The following is a 7,602-nucleotide window of genomic DNA, read 5'->3' as shown; positions in this document are numbered from 1 at the left end:
TAGGGGTAGATGAGGCTACTGAGAATAGGAGTATTACTAGGTTGGTACAGAATCTTATGGGTAATGGTGAGTTGTTGAAATTCTAGCTGGTTATGTAGTTCTAGCCATCCTAGAAGTTTGAGATTTAGACAGTGATGAGTTCTAAATGGGGACCCAGTAGCAAACCTGGCAATATTGTTATAAGAAGTAGTCAATTTATTTAGGTTGCTTTTGGAAAGATTAGTATAAATGGGGGAGGCATAGAGGAGGGTGGAGATCAGATGGGTCTGGGCAATTGTAGTTCTGGCTTCTGGGGTGAGAAAAGGTTTTATCCTATACAAGGATCCAAATTTTCTGTTTACTGTTTTAATAGTAGCATTAATGTGTGAGTCAAAGTTAAGGTTGTGGTCAATTATTATACCTAAGAGTTTGGTAGTCAGGTCAGGAGCTACGATTGTACGATTGTTTGATGTAATAAAGAAATCTATTGGGGAGGATTTAATAGTTGGAGTAAATAGCAATAGTTTGTTTTTTTTGGCATTTAGGAGGAGGCAACGTTGTTGGAACCAGTTTTCAACTAGGTTAAATACTGTTTGGGTGATGGATTGGAGTTCAGATGAAGAGGAGGCTTTACAAATCAAAGTGGAGTCATCTGCGTATTGTATTCAGGTAGGTAGAGGTAAATTTTTAGAAAGGTCATTAATGAATATGGAGAAGAGTAGAGGTCCCAGGATAGGGCCTTGAGGAACACCAAGGGTAATAGGGAGATGTTTGGATAGGTTATTATCCCAAAGGACAGCCAGCTGTCTATTGTGTAGGTAGGACTTGAACCATTGTAATGCCTGTGTGTCAAGTGAGAATGATTTGAGTATGTTGAGAAGTATTTGATGGTTAACCATATCAAAAGCTTTAGCTAGGTCAATGAATAGTGCAGAGGAGAGCATGTTATTATTACAATGTTTATTAATGCAGTCCGTAAAAGATAGGAGAGCAGTGGTGGTACTGTGGAATGGTCTAAAACCATGTTGACAGTCAGCTAGAAGGTTATTTTGGAGAATGTGATCAAGAAATTGTTGACGGATGCATTTTTCCATGATTTTGGCTAGTGGAGAGAGTAGGGCTATAGGCCGAAAGTTAGAGAGTTCAGTTGAGTTACCACCCTTGTGAAGTGGGATTATGTGAGAGATTTTCCAGAGAGAAGTAATGCAGCCTTCAGTGATGGTTCTATTGATTAGGATAGAAATTGGATAGGCAAGAACCTTTGCAGAAGTTTGAAGGTATTCAGGTGGTAGGAGATCAGCTGAGGGAGTACAAGGTTTAAGTTTATGAAGTAGAGTATAGATGAGGGATGTAGGAATAGGTTTTATGTGAAAGGTAGATGGTATGGTTGTTAGGGAGGATGAGAGGGTAGAATTAACAGGTGGTAAGGTTTTAGCTAGAGCTTGGACAGTTTCAGTAAAAAAGGTATTGAAAGTATCAGCAATCTTGTTTGGAGTGTTTAGAGAGAGACCTGATGGCGTTGGTGTTTTGGAGTGGCCTGGGTGTAAAAGTCTATTTATGCCTAACCAGAAGGTATGGGGTTGATTGTGGTGCATTTTCTGGAGTTTAAAGTAATAGTTTTTTTTTATCATGAACTATTGATTTTTGGTGGCATTTCTTAGCTGTTTAAAGTATTGCCGATAAATTGGGTCTTTAGTGTTTCTCCATTTGGACCAGATTTTATTTCTTAGTAGGATTTGTTGTCTAGTCTCTTTAGTAAGCCATGAGGCTGCTTTGCTTCTAGTGCTTATCGAGTGTGAGGCGGCATGGAATTCGAGAATTTGTAAGAATTTAGAATTTAAAATAGGATACTGCTTCATCAAGGGGGAGGTGTCTTATGGGTGACCAGTCACAGGCTTGAAGCTCTGCTTGAAAGTTTGCTGGATTCAAATTTTTTTTCTTGCGGGTGATTTTAAAGGTAGTTTGGTTTGGGATAAAGGATTTTTGTCTAGATATAAAGGTAAGTGAATGGTCACTAATATCATCAGGAAGGATACCTACTTTATAAGAGAGAGGATGGCTGTTAATTAAGATCCAGTCTAAGATACTTTCTTTGCAACTGGGTTTATGGATTCTGGAAGGGTGGTAATAGTTTGGGAAAAGCCATAGAGGTTTATATGAGTTGTGGGTTTATGAGTGGTACAGATGTTCCAGTCTATATTAAAGTCACCGAGTACAATGGTTTCCTGTGGGAAGGATGTAGAAAGTCAGCAGAGGATACTTTCTAAGATGCTGATGTTATTGCCTGAGGGTAGGTAGGAGCATATTATGTATATAGATTTAGTAGTATTGAGCTGGAGCTTGGAGATAAGAATTTCCACATTAGTATCTAGAGGTGGTTGTACTACTAAAGAAGTGACCCGTAAATGAGATTTGTACAGTATTGCTACCCCACCAACCTTTTTGGCAGTTTGGTCTAATCTCAAGATATTATAACCATGAGGGATATCCAAAAATTGTGGGGATCGATGACCTTGATTCCTTTAGCTTTACGAAAATAAGGTAGGGTTATACATGCAAGGGATACATAGCTTGCAATCCTGAGACTGCCTAGGGTGAGACTGCCTACTAGATATGAGTAGAGGTCACTATGTGCAGATATGGCTGCGCCTATCTAGCAGCCCGAGTATGGGTGGTTTTGGTGGATGTTCAGGAAGGGGGGGTGATGTTCTGTGAAGGGGATGATGGGTATTCAATTATGTATCCAGGTGCGTTGGGGTTGGATGGCTCAGTTCAGGCCAGACTATTATGTGGGTATGTGCTGGTAACATTTCTGTACATGTATATTGCACTTTTTAATGTTCATATGTTTGTGGGATTGTATTGTGGATGGGAATATTTGTTCTTTGGTTATCTTCCTGATTCACCCACTGCTGCCTCATATACCTCCAGTTCACCTATTGTGCATCCAACCCAGTCTCCCCTTGGCAAATTATTACATTACCCATCACCCCCCATCCCCATAGTCCACAGACACCATCCATCCCTTCTCTGGTTGATGGCCCATGGCACAGTCAACAGAACACATTGCGTACACTACATATCTCTGGTTTCAATATGGTTATGAGGACTACCGTAGGATTTCTGATCATCCACATGCTGTACTTCATGCACATAGGTACACATAAATACTTATGTTTCATGACATAGTAGGTAGACCTGGGTAATACCGGTTCATCTATGGGCCGTCCTGACAAGGACGACTTGGACCGCAAATGGTCAGATATTGGGCGAATGCTTTGACCATTGTTAGGGTTGCCACCTTTTCATATGACCAGGATGGGACATTTTCGGGACACACATTAGAGTTTACAGGCCAACACATTCCCATGGTCAATACATGGGATAGTACTTTCGTTTTATGCCTAAATATAAGCTTTTATTGTTGTAGCGGTGTAGTTGATTATTCTGTTTCATTTGCTTGCTTATTCTGTTTCTTGTAACATTTAGGTATTTTATATACGGAAATAAGTATTGTATGGGACTGTTACATAAAATATGGGACATAATTATGTCCTGCAATCACAGGACATTTGACATTTATAATGGTTTTGGTATGGACACAACTGCCTAGAGGGGAACTGTCCCTCACAATGTAGGAAAGGTGGTAACCCTAACCATTGGGCTAGGCTTAACAATTGGCGGTGCGCTAACACGATGTGTTTTGCTTCCACTTGGTATAACTATCGACACTACAATGGAATATCGGCACAGGGTTTTAAATATCATTTGTTCGAGGGACAGGCACTCAATATTCAGCTATGTGCCTTTGTGTTTACTTTTTATTTTGGTGTTCGCAAAAATGTCTTGTATGCTTTGCATACATTTCAGTATCCACGGACACTGACAGGAGTGATTATTATTAGAGGCAGGCTGTACTAGTCAGCATTTTAGGTTGTGAGTATGCAGCCGACATGTTCACGCCTCCCTGCAGCACTTTGACATGCCCCCTGCACTCGTGCATGTTTCCTATGCATGTGGCCGTTATGGCAGCGTGCTTTCATTAATATGTATGTGGTGCTGCTGGTCCATCTCTATGCCGCATGGTCGGCACAAGGCTAACACCATCCTTGCCACGAGCTTCATGAATCCCGGGTATAGATATATAGATATATAGATATATAGATATATAGATAGAGATATAGAGATATAACTTTGGGGTGCAAGGGGTATATATCCTCCTAAAATGAACTTTAAAGAGGAAGAACAATGTTCAATATTTATTCTTCTCCTGTTCTTTTCGGTGTTTCTGAACTTGACATTGTGTGTCTCACATTTCAATAAGATTTATACATTTAATTTTACAATTTGCATTACTTAATTATAAGTAAAGAATGTCAGTATTCAGTTTTAGATATGCATTGCCATAAATGCAATAGACCAAGGACTTGCTACTGCAGAGATATCATTAACCTTTTCAGAAAACATTGGGTATGCATTTGTGTACAAAATAATCTTGATAAGTTTAACTTACAGAAAGTTAGGGTCCACTGGATGGTACAAGGCTCATTCTGAGTTAAATGAAATCTTGCTGCATGAGTGATTATAGTTCTGAGCTGCAGCTATACAGAATAAAGCTTGTTTGCCTATTGCAGTTTTGTGAACTGTAATTTTGAGTCCCAGCATTATGAAAAAAATCAAAACTAAAAGAGAACAGTGAATGTTGACAATCATTGTGCTCCTTTACTGTTTATTTATTTTTTGTAAAAATGCAAACCCTCTTGCATCCCTGCAACCTCCATGCTCCCCCACTACTTATACACATGCTAACTCTAAGATTGCCATACTTCATAGACAGGGAATACACTGATATTCAGGAAACTTTGCCTTAGTTTGTGTAAGTTCCCAGTTTTGGACCTTCAATCCAGCCATTCTGGGACTCAGATGTGGTAACTTAATAGCTTCATAGAGATACAAGATAACTTTTAAGGAGCCTAGCCCAATTTTTGTAACTGCTCATAAGCTGTCTAATTAACTTTGAGTTAGACAATAAGTAAACATAGTCTCAGGGAATCACACCCTGACCTGTAGAGGAAGCAGCTTGTTATTAGCTGATACCCTTAATCCTTTCCACTAACTGCCAGGAAGCAGTGTGCATTTACCATATAACCTTCAAGTATTACTCAACTCCCCATGATTAGGTCAACTGTCAGTAGTTCCTGACTATGAGAAATTAAATTTTTGGCTGCTGGAGGATTTTATATATGTTTATAACAGAAGGTATAATCAACCATTTCTCTTATTTACAATCAAAGAAAACATCTGCTAAGCCACAGACATAAGTTTCAGAAGAGATATGATTTAAAAGAAATGCAGGTGAGGAGGGGAAAAATGTGTTCCTTTTCTGGATGGCAGAACAGTGATAAGTCAAGCCTTGTAACTTCATATCTGAGAAGAGAAATGAAGACAAAGAAGGTGGATATATTGTAGAAATTTGCAGGAGTAGACCTGATACAGTTGGAAAGACACACATTGTTTACCTTTAAGGTGAAACCATGTATAAAGTTTATTCATTTAGTTCCCTAATTACATGTATACCTCTTAGCTACCCAAATTTTGATGAGACAATTCTAATTTGTTTCCAGGATTTTGTTATATCCTTCTTTAAATTGGAAAATATATCCAGAAGTCTAAAGTTAATAGTACCAGGATTTAAAAAGTATCCCTAATTTGGGACCTTTTCCCTAATTATTTTTTGCTTTGTCCATAAATATGTAGATTAAATTTGAGAGGTATAGCCAATTGTGGACACTAAAGACAAGGATAAACAAAGACACAGTACTGAAAGAAAGAAGTAGCCACTGGAACACTGAGCTTCTCTGAAGATACCTTGCGCAATCACATTACCAAACCAGGATTTTAATATTAATAAACTTCATGAATGTAATGCAGCTGTATGTATACTAGATGACACAAACACACCTCTATTGTACATTTTCTATTTTATCAAAGCACTAATTTAGGAAGCTAAGTGAGGTATGTAATTTGAACTACTGTTCTGTTATGATAAACAACAACATTGGACACTTATTTGATAGGTTAATACATATTAACGAATGTATTAACGTAAGAACTTCCATGATCATAGTGATTAGTTTGGCCTAGTGCTCATGTCAGTTCTAGGTGTATTGCAATCATTTGTCAATTCACTCTCAAAGAGTGAAGAGCATCCAGGGTCAAAGTTCAACTTCCAGTGAAAGCAACACAAGTTACCTGTAAGGTGAATCTCTTTTCAACACATTACCAATTTAATGACTGTCTATAAGAAACACTCCTACATAATATAAAATCTCTGAAAACAATTCATTTAATTTAAAAAATTAAAATGGAACTTTTGCTGTATTAATTTTGCTGAGTTTTCTCAATATTACACTGTGAAAAAGACAGGCACTGCCACATTCTTTACTTGATGATTACTGGCATGCAATCATTTCCATTAGCTAATTTCTTTTATTTTATTTTCATTAGGCATTGGAATATGCATAGCCAAAGCATAAAGCTTCACAATCTTTGGAAGAAAAAGTACTTTACTGCTTTAAGCATTTGTTTAAGTATCCATGATGATAGTAGAAGGGGGTGGGGGTTGTTAACTGAGAATAATTGACCCTGGTGAGGTTGTTAAGGTAATCTGAAGAGTAGAAGGTGTCTGAAGAAAGGAAAAACATGAATGGTTTTTGAAATAAAAAAAAAAGAAAGAAATTCATTGATTTTTTAAACTTGTTTTATTCTACTTTATTCAGGACATTTTAAGTAACATCATTTCTTCAGTGCTGAAGATTGACTGCCAATACTTAGTATATAAATTGCTATAATATTTTTTTGTCTTCAATTGTTTACTATTATCCCACGTGTCCAATAATATTATGGCATGCTCTGGCTGTATGCACACTTCTTGGTTAATGTGATAATGTCCCTTTGATCAAAATATGTTTCAAATACACAAGAATACCCAGTTCTGTTACCTGGCATATTTCAGTTAAAACTGCAGTGAGCCACAAAAGGCTTATTCCCAGATATATGGCCTTGACCAGACACATCCTGTTCCCATATTGCAAGTTATTTTGTAGATATGAATGAAACACTAATTGTACATGCAGATCAATTTTTTATTAGAGACAAAAAAAGTCCTTGTGTGGTCTGTCCTGCCTTGTTTTCCCTGAGCAATTGATTAAGCAGGAAGGTCATGACTGTATTATAAATAATGTACTAGTGTGGAATATCACTGCAAATTTTCATTTATTAAAATAATAGACATGTTCATGTCAATAATTTGTTTGGTGTTGTAAGTCTGCAAGATGTATTTGTATCAGACTACAGCTCTTCAACCATTGCAGACCATAATTTATGCCTCCTATCAAAAGTGAATGATGTAGCATCCATAGAAGAACACAAATGCTATTTTTATTTTCTCAGTAGGTATAAAGTGGTTGCACAGAAGCAATAATTGTATACTCTAACAAAGTCTACTCAGTGTTTGTATTTACTAAAGATTATAAACAATATATTTAACAATGACGAGCTGACTTTATTATTTACAGTGGAGAATATGAGGTGTTTTGTCTTCTAGGCATTGTTTACAGTGAT

The sequence above is a fragment of the Protopterus annectens genome, chromosome 6.part0 (genome assembly GCF_019279795.1).
Source record: "Protopterus annectens isolate FY-2018-M chromosome 6.part0, PAN1.0, whole genome shotgun sequence".
Lineage (NCBI taxonomy): Eukaryota > Metazoa > Chordata > Ceratodontiformes > Protopteridae > Protopterus > Protopterus annectens.
This window is presented reverse-complemented; position numbering follows the sequence as displayed.